We start from the raw sequence: 14,484 nt of genomic DNA, 5'->3' as shown, positions 1-14,484 counted from the left end.
TTATCAACATCTTTCGTATCACGTGCAACGGGGGAATCCACGACTCGAGTTGTTTGCCATTTATATTCCAACGCGCAATCAAAACTGACCAGTTGGGAACGAGAGAAACAGGTAGATGTCACTCCATCGCGATATTTTAAGTCCTATCTTATGTTGTAGTCAAATGAAAAATGTCCAAGTGAAAGATCAAGTTTGAATAACGGCCAGATTCTCTGGTACTATCCTCAACTGCTCGTAGGCCTTGAACCTCTCCATCAACGGTAAATGTCGAGTTCAAGCCATCCAAATCACACGAAACGCGTTGCAGTAATTCATTCGCCAACCGTCGAAATGCGTTTTAAACAAGTCCTGAAATACGTAAACATTTTCTTGCAAAAAGTAACGTAGAGTTCACCGATCATTTTGAATTTTGTTTTTACTTTAAATAATTCAAAACGCCCGTCCATCCTACGTTAAAATCCCTAGGCTTACATTCAAAATAAAAACAAAAATCGAAAATATAACGTCCGAAATTTCGGAATTTCTGATTCAACGCGTTGAAATGAATTTTTTTGGAAATAAAAATTGCGTTCATTTTCTTTGAAAGAGATTAGAAAATAAAATTTCCCAATTTTCTACTTGCCCGTCTTTCACCAGCGCCCAATTTTCAGCCAATACCTCAACAGTCTCAGGAAGGAGGGAAAAAATTTTTAATGAAACTCATTCTTTCACGAAAGCAAAAGCAGCTAATAAGGCGTAGAGTTACGATCTTTCAACGCAACATTCTTGGCCGAACCGGACTCATATCGTAGGCATAATCATCTATCCGTTCCGTTCTCAGCATGAAGTCAACGTCGACAGCCGATCCCAGCTCAAATTCCTATCCAACGTTTCACATACGATCCAACTAGATGCGAGAATGTTTTTAAAAAAGAAGAAGAAACAGATGGCTAGCTTGCCATCTGAAAAAAATAAATAAATAAATAAATAAAAAAAGGAGAAACGTCTTATATGGATTGGAACTTTGATTCAGGAATGCACGTTCAATATCTCCAACGAGATTTAGTACTCGACGGATTCTCGTTTTCTCTTTGCAATAGATACAAGCAAACAAAAAGAAAATAGTGATTATTTCACTCGTCTCCAAAGATAAACACACACTCATTTCAAGGATCCATGACGGCGCCAAAAACCAAAATTATCGCAAGCGCCAAAGTTCAAAATGCAACTTGCCTTGTTTGTGTGCAGCGAAACACAAACGTATCTCCTTACGTTTCAAAGTAATGGTCAACAACGATGTGCTGGCCTCAAAAGATGCGAGTTACGAAATACCGAACACGGTAAAAATTGAACACACAAAGTTTAGTTCACGAAAACGCTGCCCATTTAAGTCTACCCATATTTTCCCTCCCTTCTTTATTGTAAGCCGCCGCTGCCGCCGCCGCTTTGCAATTTCAAACTGTTTTTTTGTTTTTTTTGTTGTTTTAATATTCCCTTAATGTGCGGTCCGTACATGTTCGGTTTCATCCCTCCGCTGAATGTATCGGCGTTCGATGGTCAAGCAAAACCATCTGGCGCTTATATCCAACGACCCGCTAATTTCAACTCCAAAGTTCACATTGTTGCGGCGCATCCACACACAAGCCAATTATCTCGGAGCCGTTTCAACAGTGGAAAGATGAACACACACAAAAATGAAGACGATGCTACAGCCAATCGTAAAACATAATTTGGTATGTGCACGAAATAAAACAAAATAATAATAGATTTTAAAGTTTACGCGAGTTGGGCTGTAACAAAATCTTCGCAGTTGGCACAAGAGTTAAATAAGATTGGATTAACAAGAAGAGTTAGTCGAACTTCCGCAGGATATCATTTTTATTAGGAAATGTATTCAATTCCGCCTATTTCTCTAGAGTGTCAAATGGATTGGATGACGCAGCTGCTCCACCATCGCTTTTTGACGACCTCGTCTATGGGGAGCTGTGTGACCATATAATGCCATCATCCCAACGCTGAAAAAAAAGAAGCATTCACTTCGCATTGGATTGATTGAAGTGGACCAATAAAAAAAGGCAAGCAAATAGTCTAGACCCATTTCCTCAATGAAATTGGTCTAAAAAAAAAGAGAATAGAACAATCGCCGTTAATCACTTGAGAAAAGCGTGCAAGTGACATTATCTGTTTAATGCCAGTTACATTTAAAGTTTAGGTACTCAACATTGAAGCGACTGCAAGATAAAAGAGTATACAAGCCGACCGATTCGACAGAGATGCTTTAAAATGTTTCTATTCGAGGAGGAGCTGGCTCGAGATGGCACCTCAACCAATGCCGAGGCTCGACCTTTTCCTTTCATTCCCAGCGGAAAGAAAAGAAACAGCCGCCAAGGAGAGAATGAGATACTGTGTGGCAGCTGGAACTTCAATTGTAAAGCCGCTTGATTGGGGAAAAAGAAGGACGAGGATAGTTGAAACGCGTCGGCATTACAAGAACCATTTGAGATAATGGATTTTGAGAAAAGGCCTTTCATAAACGAGCCTATGGCAGGCCTGCAAGAAATGAAATAAACGAATAATGGGCTGCTCTTTTTCTCTCATTCCAATTTCTTCTCTATTAATGGCAAACTTCAAATGTTAACTCGTAAAACACCTCAAATTCAATTTACAATTTTTTATGGAAAGATAATTGCACGGGTTACTCATTTAGCAGACTGACACCGATAAAGCGAATAGCCCGACAATTATAAATATTTCAGTAAAAAAAAATTATTTCAAAATATTATTTTTAAAGGCCATCAAATGATAAACCAAAAATCAAGCCATAAAACTAAACCCAATTAAATTCAGAGACGAATTTGATAATACAGTTTTAAAAAGAATGAAAAATATTAGGGCACAAAAATCTAGGCCTGTAAATTCGTTTGATCTTTCCAAGAGTATCGAAACATTAGCCAAACTCGCATTTTAAGCGAATTAAGTGTATTAATGTGAAGCCTTTGCCATAAAAAGCAAAAACCCGGACAAATAATGTTTGTGAACTGAATGCATAGTTTTGGAAACAACACATCCGCCTATTTTTCAAATACAGTGAATAGATTACAAGTAAGAAAAGGAATTAATGAGGCGATTAAATCCCGCAATGACATAAATCATTCGAGAATCCATAGCGAGAGAAAAAAAATCAAAAAGTGTAAAAGACGGCAGGATTCCGAATGAACCGGGGCGGATAGTAAATCATCCGTCTCCCAACCCAAGTAATTTGAAATGGTAATCGCCATACTTGTGCGAAGGATTCAAGGCAGTCGGGACATGTTGTGTAGTAAATTTTAGAAGAAAAAAGATCTTTCTATCACATTAATATTGATGAAAGTTTCGAAAAGTCTTACGTTATCTGCAATCTCATTGGCCGTCCTTTCAAACGACGGACGCCGTTAGCGTGTCAGGAAAAGAACGAGTTAACAGCTCCGCCAAAAATTTGACTTTGTAATGAAGAGACAAGCCTAATCTGTGGGCGTGTCAACTGAACTTTGTGACTAATTTATGCCCATGTGGGCTGACATAAAAATATATTTTTTAAATAATAATTTTAATATTAAAATAAATATATATTTAATACATCCAAGGCGAATCGATTTGAATAACAACAAACGCACGTCCGCTTCATCACACACTTCCCGTATGTAAATAAAATCAGAAAAAAAGAAAGAAAATTTGTAAAATATCATCAAATTCAAGACAAGTCTCGATAGACTTTAATGACAGTTTTCAACAAAATAAAAGACGAGGGAAATTTAAAATGTCAAAAGACAAGATTCGATGTTTAATACGACGAGGGAAAACACACGACATCAAAATGACTTCGTTACAACTTGAGAAGAAAAATATTCCGGTTTCAAATAGACGAGAAAAAAAAAATCTCGAAATTTCTTTTCGACTTCACCCCGTAAAAGCGGGGAAGGGAGGGGGGGAGGTTATAAATTTGGCGAGCCGTGTGAAACCAAAACGGCGACCCCCTGGCACGGGCGTCATCAAGACATCTTTCTTTCAGACATTTCCACATCTTTTCCACAAAATAAAACTACAGCCCGTTGAAATTATTCATCACTTCAGAATAATAAATCCTTTCTATAACACGGGAATATAAACATCCGTCCGTATCCCCGGTATCTCGCAGCCGAGACACCAATCGCACGGCTTGGTTTGAGCCTCTTTGGAGGGGGGGGAGATGTCAAAGAGAAATGAAAAACAGGAAAATGATTCACGATCTGGGAAAAAACTATTAAAATTTAGTCAGAAAGAATTGTCCTTTTCACCATAGAAAATGGCAATATCAATAAAAACGCATCCTCTCAACCTTCTATTGTTAGCATTAAAAAGAAAATCAAAGGGGAGTGTCGTCAGTTCCGCCATGTGTACGATAAATCAAAAAATAGATCGAAACTTTTCCGATCAAAATGCGCACAGCGGGAAAATGCAAAACTATTCAAACATTCGGGCAACACACCAGAAAATAGCAAAAAAAAAAACGCTTTTAAAAAGGAAGCGTGCAATACAATGAGGTTTGACTTACCGGCAGCTCACGAATTACATCCGGCGATCCTCAGCCAATTCCGACCAAGATCACCTGTGAACACAAAAATAAATCAAATTTAGAATACGGTAATATTTAAACCAAAACCAAAATATAAAAAGAAAAAGAAAAATGCGGCTGAAATACAGTTAAAACTACTATTCTTACTATATCCTCTCCTGCTGTGACAAAACAATACACAACGAAAGAACGTCTGCCCAGCATCTGTCAGCGATAGCTTGCCCGTCCGTCAACAAAATCCAAAAACCTGTCACACACAGGAACGCGGACGTTCGTCGTTTTTTTTTTTTATATATATATATATATACGACAATCGCGATATTTCTTTAACACCCCCCTCCCAAAAAAGCAAAGAACACAGCCTTTAAAAGCACAACAATATAAAAAGAAGAAGCATTTCAATGTCAGTCAGCAAAAGCTATGCTAAAGCGCATTCTTCGGGAACGTGTCTTGTGTCGGCCGGTTCGCGGCGTCACGCATTACCCGCCCGGTCTTCTTTTATTGCGAGTCGAAAACGCATATCCACATAGACAACAACCATTCCTCTCACAGCATCCTTTTTTTTTTTTTTTTTTTTTTACCGCTAGGGTCACTTACCGTCGTGCAAGGCGGGCAGAAAGGGGAAGAAAGAAAAACCTGAACTATTAAGACAAGGTTTTGCCATTTTTATGCCATTTTACAATGCGAAAAAAAAGTCACGGCGTGTTTGCCATGGCGGATGTAAACATTGTACCCACAGCGCCGCAAACATGGCGGTTTGTACAACCGCGAGACGAAATAACCCCCGATTGTAAAACTAAAAACCGAATATGCAACAACAAACAAGAGACAAAGACAAGCTGGCCGTTACACAATTTTAGTTTTTAGGGTTAATATATTGTTGTTGTACCACAAAGTTTGGAGAGAGGGTTAAATATTTTCCAGTTCGAAAATTCACGGACACTCCAGTTGAATGCACCGGCCAATTTGGAACAAAGTTTGCTCTCTCGTGGATTACGTGTTTATTTTTTTTTAAGTGGCGAAAATTCGCGACTGCATTCATCTCCATGCGAACAAGTAAGATTTGATTTCTTTTGACCTGTTTTTGTAATCACATTCGAACGAACGGGTAGCGCACCAGTCGTAGTAGTAGTCTACGAACCGCCACTCGGTCGCCTTACAACATCATCCATTTTCCTCCGTCAGCCAATTTAATTTGCGCATTAGAAAATTATAAACTCTAGCAAAGAAAATGTGACGGTTTCTAATTTATCGATCTCTTAAATCCTCTATCCCGTTCACGTTTTGATTGTAAATGAATTCAGTTTAAAGTCTAAACAACTTTGGTTTCAAACGCATGATAACAGTATCAACCTGTAAAGCTCTTGTAATCACGATGTAGTTAGACTAACCCGATCACGAGGAAATAAAAATGTAATTGAATTGGAATTGGTGTTTTAGTGATTAATTTTAAAACTCAGTTTGAAATAGAAAATCCGGTTGGGATGGGGTCAACATTAAACTGGACACTCCTCGCTGAATTTAAGAGACCACCCAAAACTAGCCAATTTAAAAAAGAAAAAAAGAAAAACATTTCCAATAGTTGATGTAAAATACACCTCAATCGTTCCCATCACTGTTGGCTGTCTCGTCTGTCTGGGCGGATTATTATCCGTCTTTGTGATTAGACAACCGAAAAAAAAAATAATACCTTGTGCCATGGACGTAGAAGGGAAACAACTTAACATGTATATATAAGAAAAAGAAAAAGAAAAACACATTTCTTAACATGTCCAATAATTTTGTCGCCCGTTCGCCAGAGTGTACAATCTCCGGGTGTAGTTCGAAATGACACCACGAACCAATAGCGAGTCTTTTGCTTTCAAAGCTGTTTTTAACACAAACGAGAAGAAGAAGAATCGCTGACTGGAAGAGATACATATCCTCGGAGAGTTAACTTACAAGGAGAGGAAACGATTGATTTATTTCTTTATAGTATAAGGCCCGTTGTGCTATTCTTCTTCTTCGTCTTGACTAAGAAAAAAAAAAAAAGATAGTTCGCTTTATCTTTTAGCTTAAAGTTCCAACATAGCAGGAGAAGACGACGTTTGGCGGGAACGAAGATTTGAGTGTTGGCGCTGAATCAAGTCGGAGATGTAGTAACTCCCACGTCCCATCGCTTTTTTTTAACGAGCTATTGAAGAAAATTCAAGTTAAAAGTTTATTATTTTAACTTCAATTTTGATTCAAGTCTAAATATTTTGTTTTCGACGTTTCTGTCTTGAATGCTCGCGAGGTCTACGTTTCAAACACCATGGGTTAGATTTGGACTAACTAGACAATTTAGCCGACGGAATACATTGATAACTGAAATCACACGTAATCGACAGAAAACGTTTGATTAACACCTCTTTTTGGCTTCAGTAAAAAATGATTCGCTAACTCACTAGAAAACTATTCGACAAAGCCCTTCAGCTTGAATCAGTTCACGTTCAAGCGGATTAGAAGTTAGTCACATGCAAGTGGCTAACTACAAGAGGTAATTAAAATAGAATCAACAAATGCAAAAATGTCGTTTTAAAAAACAAACCAATTTCCGTGTACGAAAAGAAACAAATTGCAAGGCCTACTTTGCAGAACGCAGAATATTCCCAGCGAAAACGAAATCAATTATTATTAATGGAAAACCTCAGAGTCATGGCAACACACCGAAAAGCATCACAAGATCGAAACATTTACTGCGTAACATTTGCCAGCTGTGATCAATCGATCGTAATGGAACACATTTGATAGGACTTGACAACTCCTAGCAAAATACGCCCTAACTTTTTTTTCGCATTTCCACGTTAACGACATCGTTCACCTATTTTTCAACACCATCGATTTGCCACGTATCATCACCGTAGATATTTTTACGACCGATCTAACTAATGAAAAATATCGACGTTGATGGCGGCACGCTTCTTTCTTTTTGGGCGGGGGAAGTTAAATATGACGCTGCTGCTCATAGTTGATACATTAACTTTAACTTATTTAGTAAGGATGGCAAATTTCAAGAATCGAATTACACACATGGTTCGCATAGACTCCTGTCGACGCATAATAGGACTACGAAACGGTTAGATTATAATTTAACGCGCATGATTTGCGGTACAAAGTCGCTGGCGTTCAATTTCTTTACCATGAACAATTGCTTTCCTCATTGCACACAAGTTTCTTTCCCGACTATTACAGGCAACAGAATGTCGTGTCTCGGCATTAATAATCGCCATGCGCTACGCAACACCCCCGATTTACGATTGGCTTGCCGTTACGGATGAAAAAATGTCCACAAACCGCATGCATTCGGATAAATTCAAAAATCAAACAAAATTATTTATAAAAATTTTTTAAAAATATTCTTGCTAATACGTAAAGCCTACGAACCACCAGATGCGCCAATTGCTCGCATTTACAATCCAAAAGCCAAAAAGTTGAGATTTTTCAAATATAATTTAAACAAAAAATAGTTGATGCACGCTTCAAAATGTAACTCAAATTTTCAACTAACACACATCAACAACAAATTGAAGTCTTATCGAAATTTTAATAAAAATACTCTATGGCACTGTACCATCCGCCTACATGCCCCACAAAACGGTTAGGAGGAAAGAGTTTCACAGCAGGATGTCCAAAGGTCGATGCGGATTGGTCCGGCCATCCAGCATGGCGGGGGAAAAGCTGATTATGTGGCACGTCACATGACTTTCCACCAATAGCAGCAATCGTCTAAGTCTTAACGACCACCATCCTCCGGTAAAAACGGGCATTTGGGATAGTGCGGATAGACGGACTTTTTCAACTTATGGCCAGCCAAGAAACCCAATACATTTTGTCCTACCCTCCCCAACCTTAAATGTGTCAAAACATAGCCAAAAGAAAGAAAAAAAAAGCCAAAGAGCCTATGAAAATTCTCATCCCGTGCCATTACTACAGGGTTCCAACCCTACAGAGTATATAAGTCATTTGTAAAAAGCGAGCAAAGAAAAGATTTGTGTTCAAAACGAACAAACGGCCACACGCGAAAGACTTTCCAATATGTCGGCAATAAGACCAGGAATGCAAATAAACGACCGCTGTGTTTATCCAAGTCCCGGCTGCTGTTAACAAAACAAGTCTGGCAATGAAAGATACGGGGCAGTTGGTTTGAAGCAAGAAAAAAAGAGAGGGGTGATGGTCGTTTTTTCCACATTTACCGGGCAAAAGGTATTTCACAACAATAAAATAACGTTTAAAAAATAAATTCCGAGAATAGGACATTTGTTATATGGACTAACAATACGAGAAAGTTATTATTTTTAAACAGAAAAACCACACGCGGAATAGTTCATATTATGTTTGAAACGACTTTAGACATTTCCTCGCCCATAAAATAGAAAGAATTTAATTTGAAAATTAAAAATATTTAGTCAATTCGTATCGATTAAATGTCATAAAATTCCAGACTCTCCATAGAAACAAGCTAATTTACTCGTTTTATACCAATCTACAATAATTTAAAAGTCAATAAATTCAAAAATCCCGCCCGATTATAATTGCAAGATAAGCCATTTAATGGCAAACGTTCAAAACTGCACGACATTCAAAACCAAATCAAGATACATCAAGATACATTTACTCAAAATCTGTAACGCTTTACATGTTTAAACACTTTATTTTTAAAAAGAAAATGCTGGTAAAACAAAACCGAACCATCAACAGTTCGGAACCAACGAAGCCTTTAATTCAAACCCCATCCAAGTACGCGGGGATTACGCAAACCGTCGAGAATAGTCGGGAGTACCTTGCAAATCACTAAACCCCGTGAACATCGTCTATTCAAAAGATTATTGTTAAATGGTCCACTTTAATTGACCATTTTCAGCACCGTTAAAAAAGGACAAGTCTCGAAAATGGGGTCGTACACGGCAGTCGTTTGGTTCGCAATAAACGGGATGAACGATTGTTTCACACTCAAACTTAATCCCATTATTCCCAAGCACCAATTTCAAATTTGATCGTACTACCAAAGTCCCCATCAAATGGCTTACTACTCCCGAAATAAAAAGAAAAGAAAATACACATTCAAACAATTCCCCGGGAAATAAAACGCAAGTCGTGAAAGGAGCAGAATCCACGCCAACGAAAAATGTATTTTTTTTTAATAGAAGGGAAAACATGTTCTTCGAAACAGGATCGAGGCGACTAGAAGGGGAGAAAAAATGCGTCATTCGTCCAACACGAACTCCCCTACTCAGATTCTCACGCGTGATTCCCGTCAATAGGGGGGGAGAAAACGACCGTCCATACTTTTTTCTTTTTCGTTTAACGACAACAGCGCTGCGAGTGGTTTATCTATCTGATGGTAAGAGACTGCGTCCACTCTTTGTCTCTTCAGGATTGGTTCAATCTCTCCGACCGAAAATCAATAAATCACCAAATTTGCATTATTCAAAGCCAGCACATTTATCATGTCATTTATTTGTCTTGGGAAAAGAAGCGAAAATAAAAGCAGCTATGATTCATCCTGGAAAGAAAACTTCAAGGTCGACTACCCTATCGGAAATGTTCCATCACATATTTGTTACGTTGCATAAGAAAATACTAAACAAAACCCCTCAATTTATTTTAAGACTTAACGGTGACGAGATAACAACACAAAAAAAACAATCTTGTCCGGCCTGTGCGTATGAAATGGGTAATAAAAGACATAATAATTATCGTCCCCGGAATGCAACATACGCCAAGTGTGTGTCGTACTTTTTTTTCCTTTTTTCACTTACAAGATCTCAAATAGTTCCATCTTTGATAGCTCATAATTTCAAGCCCATTTGAATTGAAATGGCGACGATTATGACTGAAAACAAGACTATATATTATTTAAGTACAACGCAAAGTCGATCGTCAAAATCGCGACGAATGGCTTTGTTAGCTGCCAGCCAACCGCAACGGGCGAGACTTTCACACAGATATATAGTACATTATTATGATTATTATTATTACTATATACATACACAAGCCCCGTCTAGTCTGCTACTCTCCAAAAACAAGGAATATAATAAAGCACTCGACCAGGATGAGCGTTTGGAAAACAAAAACATGCACGAAAAACAAAAAAAAAAAGAAAATTACGAGCATATATGGAGTTGTTAAAAAGGATTTTTATGCGTCGTATAAACAACACACCGGGACTGTCACTGATGCGCTTCTTCTTCCCTCCATCCTTTTTCAATTTATATGCGTTTTTAAGTGATCCATATAACTATTAAAAAGCAGTTTTGAAATAAAACAGAAAAAAACGTGCTCTAGTACCGTTCACGTGAACGCCGACATATTGCACAACTCGTCCCACAAGAAAACCCAGTTAACAATCAGTTTCGTATTCAATTCAACGTGACAGTCAAACGACAAAAAAAAAGAGTGCAAAAATTGTTTTTTAAAAGAACCCAAGAACTTCCGTTCCAAACGAACGACGACATAAAAAAAAAAAAAAAAGAAGAATTGGATTTCAATGGCGCCCGGCCACTGACCGCGAGAAATGCGAGTCCAATGCAGAAAAGAGAGAAGGTCTGCGTTCTCGGAAAATATTTTTCTTCCTTCATGTATATCTAGTTACACACACATGCCGACCACCTCTAAAAAGCACATCTACGCAGCTAAAAAATTCAAATAACAAGTTTCTCGACTCGCACTCAAAACCCATTGAGAAAACGGATATTGGAATGGACAATTGCCATTACAACTCTTGCATTAAACATGGGAAGAAAAAAAGAAAAGAAACGTACCAATAATGCAAAGGAAGGAAAACACGTTGCTGAAGCGATATCTGGTCGAAACTTGTGAAAAAGGAGAGGAGGTACGATTTCCACCGTTAAAGAATGTCTTCCTACCGCCATTCAACACGTGGTCACGAACTCGCCATAGCTGGTGGCTGAATTCGCAGACAATAGAGCACGTACCACATAAGTTTAACAGTTTACAAGGTCAGTATTACTGTTTTAAACAACAAGAATCACGAATTGTCACGAAATTTGCAAAAAAAATTGCAAGATGTTAGCAAAGCAGTTAGAGAAAACGACGACGAAACTTTAATGGCGACCACACTGTGTCATAAATCACACTTGAAATGATAGCTAAAGGGAGACAGCAGACGAAATCACCTCGCCTCAAGTACTAAACAGCCTCCTCAATTACAATTCTTCAAAGTGATAATTATTTTTATGCTTTTTTCCAATTGCATTTAAAGTAAAATGTAATTATTCAATTCCTTTTGTTTCAAAGTGAAAGTCTTTCAAGATATTTACACCTGAATGAAGAAAATGTCGTAATAATTGAAATTGTATTTTTAAAACGCCCTCAGGCAGACGGACATGAAACCTGGCATTAGTCATAAATGGCAGGTCAAGAAAAGAAAGGCTAAGGGCAGAAATGATCACAAACAATGAGCCAAAATCTTTTATTTTACTAATTGGTTCTGTTTACTTTACACATATTTCTTGTTGCTTTTGTTTGTTTTTTTTTGTTTTTTTTGCCAAAGATTGCCAGAGGCACACAGATTCCATGATGCAGAAGCATTTTCACTCGGCTGCACAACAGACGACGGTCCGACATCCCCCCTGCTGAACAAATGACTCATTGATTCCTGAGACCCTTGTACGATGAGACGAACATGAATAGCGATGACGATCAAAGCAGGTACTATCAAAAGGCCTCATCGTCGCTCTCTTTTTTCACTAATATTCAACAACAAAAAAACAACAACAGACGAAAAAACAAGGTCGTTGCGGATCTGCTGTTTCAGCACCATGCTGTGTTTCTTGCCAGCCTCCAGCTCACAGATCTTCTCTCCCCTAATAAGGTAATGAATTCAATGAGCCCCACAAACTCTTCAAACTTATTAAGATATCTTTTCGTCAGTCTCTCCCGTTTTTTTTTTTTCAAAAGAAAAAGAAAAATAGAGAAAAAGGAATATTTATTTTTCTTTCATGAAAAGGTAGCGAGAGACACAGGCACCGAGTGGGATATTTATATATATACATCAGGTGTGTCAGTGTGTGTATGTGTATACGTATGGCCGTAAATGAGGGGCCCAGATGGAAGCGGCACACAACAGCAGCCGCATCGTTGGCAGGAAACATGTAATATTCATATAGATATATACACATACACGGATGGTCGATAAATTCCCGAGCCAACGTGTGACGCAAGTTGGACAACACCTTGGCCGTTAACCATGGCTCAAAAACAAACACAACAGCCTTGCCAGTTTTTTTTTTCTTCCTTTTTACCTAGTTCAAATGATTACAAAAAAAAAAAACTAATAAATACAACAAATGACTTGATTTGACCTTTTCGTTGTGTGCTTGATGCTAATATATTTCTCTTTGCCTTCTTTTTTTTATTGTTTGTTAGTTCAGACTGCTTATTAAAGGAGTTTTGACTTGCCCAAGATGATGAGGTTGCTATACTTACGCACGTAAATGTAGTGTGTTGCTAGCTGCCTCTGTGTCGTGTTTCGGGTACTGATTACCTGCACATCTCCTCAAGGCGAAAAAAAAAGGGAAAAGAAAAACGTGCCTTTTATAGAGTCATAACTGGAAGCCAATTTGTGCTTTTGTTTGCTGTGCGCTCGTTCCAGAGAACAAAATATACAATTTTATTATTATTTTCAAATCCTGAAATCCAATTGGCAAATGTGTGAAATAAAGAGATAGAATTCGATAGAATCGTCAATCTGGCCACACTCTATCAAGCCCATGATCGTCCATTTTCATTATTCATCAAACCGCCGTAAAAGTTGATGGCTTTAACACACACACACACACAAAAGTCGGTGTATAACATTTGGTGAAGCTCTTTCTTCCACTTTTTATTGTTCTCATCTCCAACTGGCCAGTGCTCTCGTGCCGTGACGTAAAGATGTGTGTAAAAATGGGTTATATCTACAAAGGCCTTAAATAATGCACAGATTTAACTGTTTAACTACGTGTGAGAGGGGGTCTATATTTTATTTAATGTTTGTATATAAATATATTAGCCTTACCAGAAAGAGTTGCACAGGGCCAATAGAGACATAACCACCAGGTGGCATGGTCATCGGGGTAGGTTCTCTCCGCTCGGCACACATCTAGCGTTGGGGAAGAAAATAGGGGGGGTGTAGGAGGGTAAAAATAAAAGGGTAGGGGTGTATAGTACAATCAAAAAGTCCCAAAAAAGTTTTTGGGGCAGGGACGAAGGGCTTGAAGGATACGAAGAAAAAAAAAGGATAAATTACCCGTTCCCCAACGGTTATATTCAAGAAGAGGATCCAGACGGAGCATTTTACCACCCATTGTGAGGCGAGGAGGCTCAACTCAATGGCAGATATATTCATAACTTCCATCTTTCTGTTTTGTTTTTGCTTTCTACTGTTGAAAGGACTTTGTAAAAAAATACAAAAAAAACCAAAAAAAAAACAACATACGTACAAATAAAAAAGAAGTAAAATATTTCTTTTCTGTTAAAGACTGCCGCGTACAATCTTTATTTCCTCCCCCCTTCACAATATATTCTTTTTTTGTTGTGGTTGTTGATGTAACGATATGTTGAAATTGAAAAGAAAAAAATTTTCAATCTCTCTGATGACGAGTACTGTTGGGTGACTTGTTTATAGCAGACACCAAGAGGTCTGTGTTAGCTGTTATGGCGTGTTGTAAGGTGGTGGACGATCATTTCCAAAAATGCCCACTGAAAGAGGAAGTGAGAAACGACATAGTCAACGAAGACAATTGTTGCGGCCTCTGTGTAACGGCGTTTCCGTCTCTTTCTTCACCTGTCACGCATTTAAACAAACACTGCACACAAAAGGAGGTGCTGACGGGTGCACCTCCATTACACGTAAAACGATCATTATCGCATCCTCAATAGTCACAGAGTTA

General features: G+C 38.2%; 1 protein-coding gene and 1 long non-coding RNA gene across 9 annotated transcripts in view; one reads left to right on the top strand and one right to left on the bottom strand.

Moving 5' to 3' along the window:
- Positions 1 to 11,489, bottom strand: part of LOC116923176 (homeobox protein abdominal-A homolog) — a 76,296-nt gene extending 64,807 nt beyond the window's left edge. For 4 of the 6 annotated variants that reach the window (XR_006647063.1, XR_004394403.2, XR_004394406.2 and 1 more), the window contains exons 1-2: positions 11,353 to 11,489; positions 4,550 to 4,603 (exon numbers count right to left, since the gene is read on the bottom strand). The gene's annotated coding sequence lies outside the window, so the exon portion shown is untranslated. Of the gene's footprint in view, positions 1 to 1,677; positions 1,995 to 4,549; positions 4,604 to 4,717; positions 4,770 to 11,352 lie in introns of those variants that run through there. The other 2 variants (XR_004394405.2, XM_045174407.1) reach the window with 2 other exon arrangements.
- Positions 11,490 to 11,675: 186 nt separating this feature from the next.
- On the top strand, positions 11,676 to 13,258 carry LOC116923181. Of its 3 annotated transcripts, none has more exons than XR_004394415.2 (3): positions 11,676 to 12,262; positions 12,332 to 12,425; positions 12,980 to 13,258. It is a non-coding gene; the product is annotated as an uncharacterized LOC116923181 (long non-coding RNA). The 3 variants fall into 3 exon arrangements; XR_004394416.2 differs by lacking the exon at positions 12,980 to 13,258 and adding an exon at positions 12,561 to 12,914; XR_006647072.1 differs by lacking the exon at positions 12,980 to 13,258 and adding an exon at positions 12,485 to 12,914.
- The last annotated feature ends 1,226 nt before the right edge of the window (positions 13,259 to 14,484 follow it).

Source organism: Daphnia magna, linkage group LG5, assembly GCF_020631705.1.
Source record: "Daphnia magna isolate NIES linkage group LG5, ASM2063170v1.1, whole genome shotgun sequence".
Classification (NCBI taxonomy): Eukaryota; Metazoa; Arthropoda; class Branchiopoda; order Diplostraca; family Daphniidae; genus Daphnia; species Daphnia magna.
This window is presented reverse-complemented; position numbering and strand designations above follow the sequence as displayed.